Source organism: Triturus cristatus, chromosome 4_1, assembly GCF_964204655.1.
Source record: "Triturus cristatus chromosome 4_1, aTriCri1.1, whole genome shotgun sequence".
NCBI lineage: Eukaryota > Metazoa > Chordata > Amphibia > Caudata > Salamandridae > Triturus > Triturus cristatus.
This window is the reverse complement of record NC_140585.1, coordinates 291,153,054-291,170,657: the sequence shown is the minus strand read 5'-3', so window position 1 is coordinate 291,170,657 and position 17,604 is coordinate 291,153,054. Positions and strand designations below refer to the sequence as shown.

At 43.3% G+C, this 17,604-nt stretch overlaps 1 protein-coding gene across 3 annotated transcripts in view; it reads left to right on the top strand.

The window, feature by feature from the left end:
* The first annotated feature begins 1,657 nt into the window (after positions 1-1,657).
* Positions 1,658-17,604, top strand: part of DUSP16 (dual specificity phosphatase 16) — a 402,719-nt gene continuing 386,772 nt past the window's right edge. The window contains exon 1 of one of the 3 annotated variants that reach the window (XM_085652099.1): positions 1,658-1,851. The gene's annotated coding sequence lies outside the window, so the exon portion shown is untranslated. Of the gene's footprint in view, positions 2,305-17,604 lie in introns of all 3 variants that reach the window. The other 2 variants (XM_085652100.1, XM_085652102.1) reach the window with 2 other exon arrangements.

Sequence of the window (17,604 nt, the reverse complement as noted above, 5' to 3'; positions counted from 1 at the left end):
TAGTGTTCAAAAACTACAGCTAGACACTTCGCAAAAAAAGGGTAAATTTTCATTGTGAAATGTGGTGTGTTCACGTTGGGTTTTGAGCCATTTCCTGTCGTGGGCACTATGCTTACCCACACAAGTGAGGTACCATTTTTATCGGGAGACTTAGGGTAATTCAGATTTGTAAAGCAACTGTTATTACCTATTGCTTTTTTATGCATTTCTGCCTTCCAAATGAAAGACATTGTGTAAAAAAGAAGTCATTTTGAAACATGACCGATAATTCACATGCTAGTATGAGTATTCCCGATTTCGAAAATGTGCAAATATGTTCTGTTTCTAAACTCTATAATTTGTTCTCATTGCAGAAATACATAGTTGTCTTTCATACTGATTTTTCCATGTATACATTTTCCCACAATAATTGCTATATACCCGGAACATAATAAAAAACCATTGCAAATTGCTGCTCAGTTTTTGACTCTGGGTTCGTCGGGTTCTTGGTGAACCTACAAGTCCTATATATCCCCACAACCAGGAAGGTCCAGCGGATGTAACGGTATATTGCTTTCAAAGAGCTGTCATAATTAGAAGAAGTTAGAGGTCAAAACGTTGACACAAAAGGCTGTTTTTTTCAACTAATTTTCAATTTTTCATATATTTAACTGTTAGTTTCATATCAAGAAACCTTGATGGATCTACACAAATGACCCCTTGCTGAATTCAGAATTTTGTCTACTTTTCTAAAATGTATAGCTTTCCAGGATCCATTATTACTTTCACACCCATTTCTACCATTAACTAGAAGGAGGTTGAAAGCACATAAAATAGCAAATATAGGCTATGTCCCAGAAAAATGCCAAAACTGTGTAAAAATTGTTGGTTTTCTGACAAAAGTCTGTCATTCCCTAAAAGCTGGGGAAATGTTGATTTTAGCCCCACTAAACCCTTTTTTGATAACATTTGCAGGGAAAAACCCAGACGCATTCATTTGCAGCCCGTTTTTCCAATTCCCCCCCCCCCCAAAAAAATTTTTGCTGAATTTTGTGTAATTTCTGGGACCCCTCCAGGGAAATCCACAAACCCTGGGTATCTTTAGAACCCGCATGATGTTGGAAAAGAAGGACGCAAATTTGGCGTGGATACCTTATGTGGTCACAAAGTTACAGGGGCCTAAGCGCGCACTACCCCAAATAGCCAAAAAAAAAGGCTTAGCACAAGGGGGGTAAAGGCCTAGCAACTAAGGGGTTAAAGAAAAAAATGCCTAATTTTTTTTTGTATATTCATACAGCGCGAACTCGACCCGAAGGTATTGGAGAACTTTACATGAGCACCGTATTTACATTACACATTCAGGCACGGGGAGATTAAGTGATTTGCCCAGACTCAGGATGAGGACGCGACCTCGAGGCTCGAACTCTGGTTTCCAGCACCAAAGTTGGCAGTTTAGCCGACGGACCACATCAGCGGAGTCATAAGGTATACTTAGAAGTAATTTTGGGCGTCGAGCAGAAGGAGAAGTAGATTACACTAACTGAACGCCTATCTGTCAGCGCGGTATGCGCTAGTTACAACTTAAGGGAACGGATGGTGTGCGGTATTACCCCACAAGAAGACCAACAGACAAAAAAACGCTAAAAATGTGACGTACTATACAGCCCGGGTGGCTTTCATACACAGAAGGCTTCTCTCCAGAATCGCAGTACCCTGGACTGGGCGCTGGAGGGGCCACAGGAAGCGACGCGCTGTTGACGCAGGGTACAGGCCGGGAGGCTGTGGTCGGCGGAAGCCTCACCAGCAGCGGTCCATATTTCGCATGGGTCTCCAGCTGTCTCAGGCGCGGATGCCGCTCACTGAAAGAGACAGGTAAGAGTTGGAAGCCCGTCAGCTAACGGATTGTGGTGTGGGCTAGAGGCCACCCTTGCCTTCAACCAGAACCCTGGTTACCCGGTTGGTCTCGTAAGCACTGACAGGCACCGGGGAGCCGCGTTCTCGCACAAGCATTAACACCGCAGCGGGCCCGGTCCCTTCAGCCGTTGCAGTGCTCTCCCCGTCCCAGCCTGCTGTACACATTAGAGTTACTGAACCTTACGTATACTACGCCAGTGTGGGAGCTACAGAGATGGGCAACTTGAGGCATTCCGTACCAATCCGGGGTGAGTGTCTATAGAAATGATCCCCACTGCTGGTTGTGATATAGTTAGCGTTCGCTGGACATTAGCAGACCTGACACAAGTGCTGCGTACAGACTCTTCGCTTTGTGGGATTGCTTGCGAAGCAACATTGGATCGATTGGGGGCGCCCTCTAACCTATCATAGGTACGTGATATGTGTTTCACTTGCTGTGTACTTAAACGTTTTCTTTCCTGACGGATACGATGAATATGTTGGCTTTGGCTCTGAATTTCATAGAACTTGGCATAATTACTTTGAATGTCTTAGAAAATGTTTCGACCTACCCGCAAATAGCAAGGGAATTGAAAACGTGCCTCTTAGTGGCTATGTGTCTGCTATGTCAAATTACTAAGGGAGCCTGAGTTATGTGCACACGTTTGCCTTCGCTTATTCTCATTCTAGATTTATTTTATGGCGTTCTGAGTTCCGGCACGCTCTGTGGACTTTGGAGACCTTTCCACTATTTTTATTTACTCTTCCAACTTGTGCTAAAGCAAATAATCTATATTCCCCTCACAGGGGGCACAGTTAAGAGCAGTTAGAAAATTAGTAGCCTTCTTCATGGATCTGAGGTGGCGAATAGTAGGAGGGAGAGCCTCGTAGATCCCAAATAGGCACGTTTATATTTCGTTATTTATACCATAAGTTCCTACAACTGTCCAGTTACGTGACAGTTGTTAGTTAACACAAGTTCTTCAGTTGTTTTGCCCTCTCTATTTCGGAAAGGAGTGTCTTCCCGCATACAAGCTGTATAAGCATTACTTGTCCAGTGATTCCTGCCACATGGCTTCCAAATATGATGCATATGTGATTGGTAACACTCCTGAAATAACACCACAACCGTTTTGGTTCTGAATGTCTCGCACACAATATTTCTTTAAATAAAATCTCAATGTTACTCGTTACAACTTTACTAAAGTACAGTCATCTACACTTAATTTGAAGGGGGGGAGCAACCAATAGACCTTCTTTAGGTAAAAGATGACAATGGACTCAAATATCTCAACACTTAATGCAAATGAGTCAGTCTCTACTCCTTGCATTGGTCTGTACTTGTATCTCTGAAAAGTCCAGCTAGTGTGTAAGAAAAAGCCCAATAAAAGATTATTTGTGACCTAAGTCTGCTTAATTTATTAAACTCTGAAAAATGCATTCTGTAGCGAAGGTATTTCGACAAACGGTGTTTTCCTTCATGAAAAAAAATAAATCGGCCCTATTATATGGTTGTAGGTCAGTAATTTTTATTGTGATGGTACCTCTTTAATATAACACAGAAGATACATTTGTGTGTACTTTAGGTAGGGATAAGGTGTTTTGAATTCCAGAAGCAGTGGCATCATTCAATTTTTAATTAATCTAGCAATGTCTAAATAATAAGTATGTGGAAAAATGGTTCGACCATTTTCAGATACTTTAAACCAGGATACGTATTTAACTGAGTCAATATTGTTACAGGGTTTTATTATGTTTCTGTTCTTGGCAATACTATGGTTCGAGCGAGCGGTGACCTTGTTGGTGCACTGCCATAGTTAGGCAACACTTCAGCTAAATTGGTGATAAATGTCGAACAGTCCTATTGCTACTATATTAAAATGCACCAGAACAATGTGAAACTGTGAGGTTCTGTAGATATCATAATCTTTAACATGTGTTTGCTGTTAGAGGGAGTTTAACTGATCTGATAGTGCAGATTGAGAGCAATGCAGACTAACTTTCGCAAGAATAGCCAGATATTTCAACTTAATCACTGGATATTATAGTGGCAAAATGACTGGCCATATAGAGATCGGTCCCTTAAGTGTCGGCTATGATGAGGCTTTGGAAATGCCAAATCAGTAGTTTAGAGAAAGAAAGATGGATGGACAAGGGAAGTCCTTGCTTGATTTCTACATTTTCCATCATTATAAAATGCTGAACAGCAGGTCATGTGGGGATATGCCTGTGCGGTTTGACTTGATGACACGTTTTCTAAAAATCAAGTTAGCTGGTGATCATTTTTTTGTCAAAGGATTGTGAAGTGAACACAACCAACAAATGGTTAGGTTTATGGCAAAGCTTTATTCGACAAATAAAGATCAAGAGACCTAGGAGAGCTATGAATGTGGACAGTATAACTCCGGAACCCAGATAGTAAGGGCCATTTTCAACCCTTTGATGAGATCAGACCAGTGGTAGCACTTGAATCCTGATGAACCAAAATTGATATACTACAATTTATTGGAAAGTTAAGGAATTTCTGGCTGTTGACTTGTCAGTGTTCTGCTGAAGGGGAAACCTGCTATAGTGGATCAGGGTACAGAAACCTGTGTTTAAGGTTCTCTGCTGTAAGGCACTACATGAAGGTTAGGCACTGGTTCTTAGCTTTGAGAAAGGAGTTAGGGTATGTGCCTAGGAACTAATTGCTTATCGACCATGCCCTGCCTATCTACTAAGGTTCTTACCCGATCGATCAGTCCACGCCTAGGATATTGGGTTTCGGCTTCAATTTGTATAACCACTTTAAGGAAATCTTGTTCTACTTTGCAAAATTGTATGGTGGTTCAAGGTTTGACAATTTTGACACCCACTGACAAAGTGCCCCCTTTATTTTGCTGATTGAAAGACTACTTTTTACCTATTAATCAACTTAATCCATGGGAAAAGCTACGTTCCTTAGGTAATCCCCTCTGATCTATTATCTGGAATCTTGAGACTGTACCAATCTAATTGGGTAGTTGTCCATTAAGTATGGTTCCATGGCACCACCAAGAGGGTTTCTGCTACCCGCGAGTAAATTATGATTGCATGCATTCCCCAATTCTATTAAATCTATTTATGGCAGACTGGGTTTTTATTATGGATACAGCACTACTTAAGTTCCACACTTAATGGTTTAAAGCATTCCGTGGAGCCTCTGCGTGATTATTGCGAATCAAGCAAACTCAAAATCAGAATATGCGAAACTAACCTCCTGGTCTTAAGCATAAAAGGGACTGTAAAGTCTGGCTTGGCTTAATAAGTTTGCATTAGAGTAGCATAAAGATGGGCACCAAATTTATGTGTTTGCCCCATCTGGTCTGTGCTATCCCGCACTACAATAGAAGATTTGATGAGGTCTTAAAGTATATATACATTTCTAATTGAATCAGTGGAAATCCTATTTTTTAAACCTTTTTTAATGTATTTATTTAGTTTTTTATGTCATCATAAACAGCAAAATAGGGTGCAAACTCGCACCCGAAACAGTTGTAGAACATCAGAGGAGGCAGAAGTACACCAACATCCGCTTACGCAGGTGAAGCACATAGCAACAAGGATTAGCATCTAGAAGGACGAAGTGCATTAGTAAATGAAATGTTACGATACATACTTGAATTGAGATCACGTTGAAGGATCCACCGCATCTGTACGGAAGTGTAGGTCACAGTATTATAGCCAGCTCCCCCAAACCTGTAAAAATTTGCATGGACACCCCGTACTCCTGTAAGTGACTTTTTCAGTTGCTAGGTATAGGTCAATCCCCTTCTTCCAATCTCCTACGAGTACCAGCGTCACGCCTCAATGCACTTAGCCACAGACCGCCCAGGTTACAAAACACTAGTTTAGCCTGGGGGATGTTCACATCGCCCATGCCACAGAGTAGAAAATACTTGGGCTCGAGAGGGATATTTGCTCCCAAAAAATGACTGCGTTACCTCACCACCTGTTGACAATATTCTTGAACAACTGGGCAGGCCCATATCATGTGTATAAATGTACCCTTGCTCCACTACATCTCACACGTTCTGGGGACACTACTCTCTCCATGTGCTGTAGGTGGTCACGATCATAGTAGACTTGGTGCAGTATCTTGAGCTGTATCAGGCGCAACCTGGACTTGGTTACATTAGGACGCCTCCTAGTCCACATCCTCCATCCCTCACCCACCTGTCTCTCAGCTTACTCATTGTATCTGGCATGTTGTTATTGATTGTCTTTGTATGTGAGGGAGATCACCTTCGATCCAAGTTCTTCCACTAAAAATTTACCCTCCTGGGTGGTGTATTCGGGTACATCTAAGTCTCCCAATCCCTCCGCTTGCCACACATGGCTCAGTTTTACATATTTTAAGTATTGGTTCAGGTTCATTGGGTACTCCTTCTGCAGGGACGAAAAGGGTATCAAGTTACCAACTTCCAGGAGATCGCCTATCTGGGAGATCCCCAGCAGGTTCCCATGCCCCAAAGCACTTGTGTTTCCCCAGTTCCCACATCCACGCTCCTTTCCAGATGGGCATTACTTGGGTTATCTTTCCTGCCCAACTTATGTGTGTAGTGGCCTTCTTCCAGGAATCCAATGCCACCTGCGTCGCTGGCAGCAACTGTTGAATGCCCTTCCCTCTGTACATTTAATGCAAAAATTACTTATTAGCAAACTGCGCTCATTCCAGTCTGTAAGTGGAGTGTCCTTGCGGTGCAAACGACCAGTCATTTATGGCCACCATGTGTGCCGCAAAGTAGTAGGCCCTAACGCCTGGGAGAGCTATCTTTCCATTGTATTGGTTACACTGAAGAGTCTTGAGCGCTATTCTGAGGTGCCCCCCTCTCCATAGTAAAGTTCTCAGGCCTCGTTGTAGCTTGGGGAACATAGTGTCTGGGATTGGATAATGTATTTTGCAGTGTATGTAACAGTTTGGAGAGTGTGGTTATTTTAAAAACGGCCCCATCCCCAGCAGCATCAGGTGCAACACATGCCAGTGCTCACCTCTTCTTGAAATTTCAATATTACCCGTCCCAAGTTCCTGGACAGACACATTGCCCTGTGGGAGTTACATAAATGCCCAAGTATTGGAAACCGTCTGTCTCCTCTTGGAGCAATCGAGGGAGGATAGTCTGTTGAAATGGGCCAAAGCACTGATATAACCCAGTTTGTATGGTAGCCAGAGTGAACTTCATATATCTCAAACGTCTGGAGGATAGCCGAAATCATTGTCACCGGCTGAGAGAGTGGCGTTCACCCTCACTGCCAAGCTAGGGGCTTGGTGAAGTAGCTTAATCCCTTGCCTATACTTGGGGCCAAATCCAAACTTTCTCAGTGTCTGATGAAGGTAGGGCCAGTGGATTGTGTAATACGCCTTTGCAGCATCTAATGCGAGAAAGACGTGGGGTCTCCACTGTGACGCAATTCCGACATCGAATTATGCAAACGACGGAGGTGGAGTCTGGTGGGTCTGCCGGGCATGAAGCCAGACTGGTCTCTGTGTGTGAGCAGGATTATCACCATTAGAAGCCTCTTGGCAAGGATTGTGGCCAGCACCTTCTTTTTGATGTTCAAAGAGGAAATGGGGCGATAGGAGCCGCAGCTAGTCTCCTGCTTACCCTTCTGTGGTAAATAAAATCTTCTTTACCGGACTGAATTTCATACGGAATCTTAAAATAAAATAAAATAGCTCAAAATAACAAGAGGCAGAATCCGTGGTATAAGAGGTTTTCTAAATGGGCTTTATTCCATCAAAAATGGCCGACTCGAGTCGCGGCCTTCAGGTTCCGTCACCACGAGGGTTCAGGAAGTGAAGTACAATACTTTATTGACAGACATGCATTTTTATAATAAGTACATTACAATGAAACGAATGTAGAAGGCGTAACATTTGATAAGAAAAGTGACATAACAGGTACGTAATCGAAACTAGGCGTAATAAGGAATAAAAGAAACATGATTGGCTCTGGTTATCTTACATAGGTGGATCTATACGATAATACTTAACATAGATGCGTGCGCAGCAGTATGACGTGTGAGTGACGTACAACTAGGGGGTGAAGGGGACTTGACATTTAGCTCTACATGTGGAGACGAGAAGTCTGGGGGGTCAAGTCAACCTAATCCCAAATCATATCTAACATCCTATGTTTAGAGAACTATGTTATCCACAAGGAAGGACTCTCGGACAAAATCTAGTCTATACTGACTGTGTGCGTGCACAAACGCCTAAGTGTCTATATGAGAAGCGAGAGGCAGAAAACTTTCCATGGCAACAGGGCTATGAATCATTTGCAGGAGGACGGAAAGGCTGAGTCCTTTGCTTGTGAGCTAAAGGAAATGTTTACCTAAATCACTAGACAGGAATGCATCGGCTGAGAGAGCAAAATAGATAATTCGAAGGTGAAATACAGCTTCTTGGCAGGCAGGCGAAAACTGGCCGAGGCAGGCACCGTTAGCTGCACAGGGAGTAGGACAAAGTTCATGGATACAGATGCGAGCTCAAGCTGAAGCTGTCAGAGACAGAGAGCAGGGAAAGGCTTTGAGGACAGAATCGGGCCTACTTGCCTGAACTGTAAAAATGTAGTAACTTAGCCATATAAAGTCGGTGGCCTTTCATACTTAGGAATCGAATATCCAGCCCATCGATGGCGGATCTGACAGAGAACATGTCGACGGCAGACACACATATGTTTGCGTCTTAGAAACTGGAACTGGAGGGAACATACATGTATTTGTAACATGCATATAGAACCGTTGGGGTCCAAGATAGGGGACATAACTGATCAGGAAAATCCACATTTCCACATTCCCTCCTTGTCCCCTACTTGCCCTTCAAGAGATATCAATCTTCATCATTCCATCGATTTGCTCATGGAGCATCATTTCTTCTTCCTTCTTCTTCCGGTATTTTGAACGAGAACTGTGATATGGAATGCATGATGTGGCACACAGACCACAAATCGCTGGTCCACATTGCAGGCATAAACAACAACTGAAGAGCATAAGAAGGCCAATACCTAGGAAGGATAGAACTCTCCATCCCCAGGCTGATATCACACTCCAAAACCACCCGGACCACGTCCAAGTGCCTGGATTTTCGTGTATCTGGCTCACAATCTTATGAAGGCGTGTTATAGCTTTATATACAGATGGCGAATTTTCTGGTATGAATATGCAGCAGCTGGATCCGATGACCCTGCAAGCTCCGCCCCTATCGGCCAGGATGACGTCAAGGACAAGACGATTCTGGAGAACAACAATTCTCATCACTGATTGTTCCTCTGTCAGATTGCCTAGGGCGGCTATAGTCTCGTTTACTACAGCTTCAAGAGTCTTGGTGAGTCTGCGTATCAGCTTACTATTTGATATGGTACCTATATAGGGAAAGATACCTTTATTGAAATCTACATACTTGTCCCATGCCGTCTCAGTATAATCGACAACTGGGAGATCTCTACGCTCTCTTTTGTGTACTAAATGAACATTTCGATAATAATCAGGGGGAGCTAGGAAAACAGGTGGCAAAAGGAATGCTATGTAACAGGTACCATCCCAATCTAGAGGCAGACGCATATATGCAGTCTGACCACATATAAAGTAAGAATGGCGAGAAGCTCTAAATGAAGATTTACCTTGATCACTATATTCTACTGTAGTAACGCATTGGCTATGGCCCATGTGTATGGAACCAACTTTTCTTACACATAATTCACCCTTAACTGGAAATACTGACATAGTGGGCAGAATTAGTTCAACTTCGGTTTTGACATTCAAAATCATAAGATTAGGCGTAAAATTACCTAATTTATACACTTCATTTTCTAAATCAGTTCCTGTTCTACTGGGGTGACCCTCCTTATTGGGGTGACAGACTTTGAATAAAACTAGATTCAGATTTCCCCGTATCCAATGTTGTTGATAAACTGCTGTGTCTGGGTCTATGGAATTTAATAAACTAAACCATGCTCCACAGGAGCCATTGTGTGTGAACGGATGTGGAAAGAAAGGCAGAACTCCTTTGTTATTCTGATAGGGAGGGAGTCGGCCACACACCCAACAATTGGTGGCATTACTAGTCTGATGGGAATGATGTAACATACTAATGAAGGTGTTGTTGCGCAGCGCAAGTCTATAGGACAACTCATGTGGGGGTAATTCACTAAAAGAATGTTCATCAGTTATATTGAAAGCACGTTTAGAAACAGGATAATACATATGCAACAATATACTTGCAGTAACTATTAAAAAACTCAAGGAAAACAAAATTAATAAAGTCACAATACAGTGGCTACGCAGTAATTTACAATAAGCATGTCGTTTCATTATGATTCTGGACTCTACATCATTCAGACCTAAGGGATACATGTCGGGACAGATTCAACCGCTTCACCTTGGAGAGGACTTAAACAATCAAATCGTCCGACAGTTTGGATCTGGACCTGAGTTTCTGCTTATAGAGTTCGGTGCTACTGGCCTCAGCCAAGGGTAGCTTTGAGTCAATGGGGGAAGACACACGGGGAGTACTGTTTGTGTCAGGAGGAAGTCCATGAAATTTCTTGATATGGCTGGAATGCACCCAGCCCTTTCTCCCTTCGATCTTCACAGCTGTTCTGGTCGTCAGCAGGACCAACTTAGGAAGCCTCCACCTTGGCTCCAGTTGGGTTTTCCGATCGAAATTCCTGACGAGAACATAATCGCCGGGAATTACATCATGAGGTTTCACCTCGGTGTTGTCGGGAAAAGCTGCGACTACCTGTGAACGACAAGATTGTAGTGCAGACATCAAGGAAGCCAGGTAATCTGTCAGCATATTACAGTCAACATCAGTTATTTTACGGGGTATAGGCGTCCCCCACATATTCGGTGGTCTACCAAAGATCACCTCATAAGGGGATAGCCCTGTTCGAGAGTGTGCTACCATTCTCATGTAAAATAGCGCAACTGGTAAGGCTACTATCCAGTCCACACCTTTTTCCTGACATATTTTAGACAATCTGATTTTTAAAAGTTGATTATGTCGTTCCACGAGACCTGCTGCCTCGGGGTGTCGGACACAGTGGAATTTCCACTGATATCCCAACAAAAGTGAGACATGTTTCATTAATTCGGATGAGAAAGGCTGGCCGTTATCTGAATATACAACACGTGGTAAACCGTACCGTGGGAAGAATTCTCGAACTAGCTGCTTGGCAGTAGTCGGGGCAGTGTAATCTGATACGGGATACGCCTCTGTCCAACGGGAGAGAGCGCAGACAACTACGAGAACATATTTGAATCCTCGACAACGTTCCATCTGAATATAATCCATCTGGAGGACTTCAAAAGGATGGTCAGGAGGCTGAAATCCACCCTGCTCTACGGGAACACCCTTTCCTGGATTAAACTGACAACATATCATACAGGTACGAACTTTTTGTTTAGCTGCTGCTCGTAAATGTTTGTTGAACCAAATGTGCTGAATGCTGTCTAGCATAGCCTTCTCTCCTAAATGTGCTGGACTGTGAACTGTAGCTATAATGGCTTGAACCATGGAATCAGGGAGAAACCATACAGATTTCTCCTTCGTCATCCATCCATGATCTGTCTGGATCCCTCCTAGTTCAGTCCACTTCTTTATTTCTTCTGCTGTGGCATGTGCCTGTATGTCAATTACGTCAAGTGCGGGATCCTTAATTGTCATACACTGTGTTGGTGTCTGAACTATTGGCTTTGTCATGTCTAATGTGCGATTCTGAGCAGTCTGTTTAGCTGTTCTGTCAGCTAAATCATTGCCTTGAGAAATGATATCAGTAACCTTCGTGTGTGCTTTACATTTCATAATCGATATAGCAGTGGGTAGATGTATTGCGTCTAACAAAGCATGAATGAGGGGTCCGTGCTGAATGTGGGCACCATGGGAGGTTAAATAACCTCTCTCTCGCCACAGCACGCCGAAGTCGTGTACAACTCCGAATGCATAACGTGAGTCAGTGTATACATTAACTTTCTTATTTGTGGCTTGAATACAGGCTTGCGTTAGAGCAATAAGTTCTGCTGCTTGGGCTGACAAAGTATCTATACAATTTGTCTCAATAACTTTAGTGTCTGTTGTGACTGCATACGCGGCCACTAAATCTCCTGTACTTGTTCTCATGCACGATCCGTCTACATACAACGTCAGGTCTGGATCTAACAATGGAACGTCTGTCAAGTCTTGTCTAGGTTTCGTCTTTATTTCAATGATTTCAACACAATCATGAGCTAGTGGGTCTGTTCCAATTACAGGTAATAGTGTAGCAGGATTCAATGTATTACACCGTCGGATCTCTATGTGTGGTTGAAACAATGTCAGTTCATAACCGGTAAGTCTTGCTATGGTCAAGTGTTGTGTTTGTGTTCGGTTCACAAGAACCTCTACTGCATGTGGTACTTGTACTGTCAATGGATGTCCTAACACTATGGCATCGCTTTGTCTGATTGCTAAAGCTGTCGCTGCCACTGATTTCAGGCATGCAGGCAAAGCCTGAGCTACGGGATCTAATGTACTGGAAAAATAAGCACATGGCTTGCGTGATCCTGCTTGATCCTGAGTGAGTACTGACAAGGCAGTACCTTCGCGTTCTGTAACAAAGAGTGTAAAATGTTTGCTATAACATGGTGTTGCTAAAACAGGTGCTTGACATAAAGCTTCCTTTAGGCTTTCAAAAGCTTGTGTATGTTCCTGAGTCCAAGGGAGAACAGTCGATGTGGCTGCCTCCTGTGTGGTTAACTGAATGAGTGGTTTTGCTAGAAATGCGTACTGAGGGATCCACTGCCTACAATATGAAGTGAGGCCTATGAAAGCCCGCACCTCCTTTTGTGTCTGGGGTATTGACATGTTAGCAATTAACTGGATGCGATCTGGTGTAAGCTGCCTTCCCTCCTTGGACAGCGAGTGACCAAGATAAATAACTCGCTGGACACAGAATTGCAGCTTAGAAGGAGACACCTTGTGCCCCTTGTCGGCTAGGAAATGTAAAACTGTCAGAGAAGCTTTTTCACATTCTGGCTCGCTTCTCGCTGTGATCAGCAGATCATCGACATATTGAAGCAGTGCAGTATTGACTGGCATGTGGATACTGTCAAGTTCTCGTTTCAGTGCTTGGCTGTAGATGCTGGGGCTTTCTGTGAATCCTTGGGGAGCGCGTGAGAATTTAAAGCTGCGCCCATTTAAACTGAATCCGAACAAATATTGGCTTTCCGGATCTATTGGGACGCTGAAAAAGGCATTCTTGAGATCGATTACAGTAAAGAATGTTGCTTCGGAATCAATTGCTGTCAACAACGATGATATATCAGGGACCACAGGGAATTGTGGTACAATACACTTGTTTAGTTCACGCAAATCAATAACCAATCGGTACACTGGTGGGGCAGTAGGATCAGTTCGTTTAAGAATCGGAATTATCGGTGAATTACATACATTGGAGTCTGTTTCTACAACTACTCCCTGGGCAATCAGCTCATCAATGATTTTCAGCAAAGCCACTACAGCATCATGCGGTAACTTGTATTGTCGCATTCGTGGTAGTACCACTCCTGCTTTCAGTGTGACTCGATAGGGTGTAATGTTCATGCAGCCAACATCCGTAGGGCCTTGTGCCCATAGATGTACTGGTAAAGTCTGTAGTCGGGGATCCATGTCTCTAGACACATAGTGACCTTTAAAATCACGTAAAAACAACCTTACTCCTTCCGGAGAACAACATATTATGGCTCCTAGTGCTTTCAGAGTTTTAATTCCTAACAGATTTTCTGGGCATGATTTAGTAAGCAATAAATCTGTAGTTCGTGTCAAAGGTCCTATCGTAAGTGGTAGAGGCTGTGATACTTCATTAACAATAGGTTTTCCTGAAAAACCAAGGGAAACATTTTGAGAGCCTGAGAGGGGTGCCCCTGGAACTTCACTACGTTTTATAGTTGTTCGACTTGCCCCTGTATCGAGTAAGAATTTTCTATCTTGACCTAATAATTCACTATGTACATAAGGTCCTTCTTGATCTACAGGAATCTCGATAAGCGGTAAGTCAACTTCCCTCTCTAGGCTTGTTCATGCGTAACGCTGATACTCAGGATATTCATACTGTGCAGTCTGATACATTTGTCGTGTTGTGGTTTGTGTGGCAGTAGCAGGCAACGGTGGTGCAGCTGGCACAAACTGTATGGGTTGCTGTGAGGCTGGCATGGACTGTTGCTGAACTGGCATGGACTGTCCATGCTGCATAGCTCCTTGTTCATTCTGATCTTGTCTAACTAATCGTGGTCTCTCCTTTGCAATGCCTGTAGCTATATTACGTTTCAGGACTGGACAATCGTGTACATAATGGCCTAGTTGTTTACAGTAATTGCAGGTTCCTTTTACAGGAACTGCAGAATCACCAGAATGTGTCACACCCTTTTTGTGACCATCTGCTGGTACTGTCTGAGAAACTAGCATTTTCATTTTTGTATCCTTCATGCGTCTATGCTCGTGTTCTTGTTCATCCCTAATTCTATTGTGATGATACTGTAACATTTGTAGCATTTGCGACGGAGTGTTACTTTGCCAGGTACTCTCGAATTTCAATATTCTATTCTTTACTGGAGGCAATGCATTTTCCACTAATTTTGTCACAAATAAATGTGGATATGAGTCACTACTTGCTTTTATACCACTATTTATACCAAAACATTTTTCAAATCGAGCATAATAATCGCTTGTGTCTTCATCTTGCTTTTGTTTGCAGGCTGTGATTGCACCCCAATCTTCCTTTTTTGTAGTTAATAAACGTGGCAGTACCTGTACTAGTAAACCTGGTAACAGTTTAACTTTATCCCCGAGCCCTGAACCTGCAGTTCGGCCCCTTTCTTCCTCTGCTAATGCTGTCCAGTCTATCTTTTGGTCACCCACTTCCCACTCTTTTTCTTTCAGTTTTTCATAAATGCCAGCAGGCAAAAGCACCTTTAATATCGTCATAATATCAGGAAAGGTGTACTCTCCCATCAGTAACATGTCTTTAATTTCTCGGTGGAAACCCGCTGGGTCTTTGTCATGACTAGGTACTACTTTTTTCATTTCTAATAATTCCATTTTTGATATGGGTGTGTAAACAAATACACGGTGAAACTCATTGTCTTCGCCTTTTATTGGGTGCACTTCTCGTAGGGGATTTTGTCTATCCATATAGTACGGCGCTCTTTCTCTGCGGGGCAGCGAGAGAGAATCCGGACTTACAAAAAGGACATACTGCTTACGTGACACTAATATCTCTTTAATTAGCTTGTTACTAGAACCTCCCCATCTGTTTGTGAGTAGTTCCGTTAATATATCAGGTAAAGGACCAGGGTCAGCATGTTGGCTCTTATATAATATGAGGAGTTGCTGAATCATATAGATTCCAGCTAAACGTTGTTCATCTGTACTGAGATTAAAAAACGTGTGTGCTACGGTCTCATCACCGTATTTTTCAGGACTGTCAATCCAGTGAACAGCTGATCTGGCTAATTCTTGCTCATCCATGGAATCGAGGAGGTGGTAACCCCTTCGTTCTCGTAGTATTTTATCTGCGGCTTGAAACGAATGTTCAGGAGACTTCAGATTTATTACAGGCGTCGGATACGTTCTGCTATTATTTGGACATACAGAGTGTATGGGATCAGAAAAACATCTAGTATTTTCACAGGATCTTCCTCTGCCTACATAGGCTATGGTCTCTGACTGTCTTGCGGAATTCCCTGATTCGGACACTTCATCTTGCTCAAACTCGTCTGTTCCCAATCTCTCTTCATGAATACGCTCTATTTCTTTACGGATTTTTCGGCACATGGCTATTATACAATTTTGCTTATCGTGTCTCCCTTCTGATATATTCTGACTCCATCTTGTAAGAATAAGCATTGCATTCGGGTCTACCCCCGGACGGTCTTGATTTCTGATCACACAGTTTATGAGGAAACGTAACAGTTCCCCCTGTATCTCTACTTTCTGGAATTCCATAGCTCTGTTAATACATCCTGGATCTCGTCCTGTTTGAACAAAATGATATATGTTATCTAGATGCGTAATCATCCCTGGTAACCTCGCTAAATACTCTGCGGCTCGCCTGATACGTAATGATGCCAGGACCATTTCATCCTCTTTACCAACCACCGGGTCATATCTACAATTTACAAGGAGTTCTTTAAGCGTACGTTCACTTACGAATTTAGGTGTACGAGAATGCGCTGACTCTTGAAAAACAAGTTTATTTATTCTGGGTGGTGTAAAGGTACTGCTAGCACCTCCCGTGGCCCCATCTGGGGCGTCGGGTGTGAATGGGTTCGTTGAACGTGACACAGCAACTATGGGCGTCGACACCCCTGTAGAATCGACTGCGGAGACAGATGCGGAAACAGATGTGCTTGCCGATGCTTGCGTCGGGACTTGCTGTTGCACGGGTACAGATACCTGATCCTGACGTTGAACCCCTCCGCCAGACGGTCTATGTGGTGTGGCGTTAGCATACTCGGGAGCTGCATCGTCTAGATATGAGGAAAGAAAAACATCTTCTGCGGTTCTGGGATGCCCTTTTTGATGTACCTTAATTGGAAATAATGGGGGTGGCAAGTCTTTTGGCATCTCTGTAACAGCCTTAGGTAGTCCTTCGGCTAGAAGGGGATACATACCATTCATAAGAGCATTTCTTTGTCTATTTACTTGTTCTGATTTCACTCGGATACCTTCCTCAATTAATAGATTTTCTTGAACTTTATTTGAACTTTCTTTACTCCTCTCTTCTTGTCTACGTGCTTTTTCTGTACGTCTATGAGATTCTTTACGCCATAACTCAACAGCGTCTTTCTGTGACTGTCTGACCTTTCTTTTCCATAACTCTTCCTCTACTTTCATGATGCACTCTGCATCCCAGGTTCCCGCTGCGGGCCACCTTTGACTTTCCGGCAATCCCTTGGTATAATCTACCCATAGATCAAGAAACAATATGGCATCTAAGCCATGCTTATGGTACATAAAATGCCCTGGAGTGTCCCTAGGAAGAATAGGAACTGCTTCTTCAAGCACCCCTTTTCTGGTAGTAATCTGTCTTAACTTCGAGAAGAGCGGCATATTGACAACTGATCTGATACTTACTCTTGAACTTACTTAATACGAAAAACACAATAAAGAACAGTGAACAATGAACAATCATTCATACCACAATATGCAAGACATTTAAACACTTTAAATATTGAACATTAAATATTTTAACAATGACCGACAATGATGACAGTCTGCCTAACTAATCACCACGCTGAATTCTTGACAATAACTGCATACTTCGGAATACTTGATATACTGCTAAACAGTACATATACACTGCTAAACAGTGCAGACCGGATTTGTGTACCCAAATCCGTCTTGACCGGCACAACCTATGTGCGCGTCAACACGCCTCCCCGGCGATGGTACTCACCGAGTAGCTCCTTGAAACGGAAGGCCTCAGAGAATGGACAGGACTCGATGACTGCGGACAGCGGACCCTCTGGACATCGGGATTTCGAGAAACCTGGTGGGCCTCTGTATACCTCGGATCTTGCTCTCTCAGCTAGGCTCTGGTCGGGATACTTCGCACTTCTCACCGCCTCGTCTGGGTTGATCGCAGCCTCAGTCGCCCCCGCTTGACCGGAGGGAGCTTACAGGAAATCCTGCTGGTACGCGTTTATGGTCCGTCCAGTTGTGGCAGGAGACCG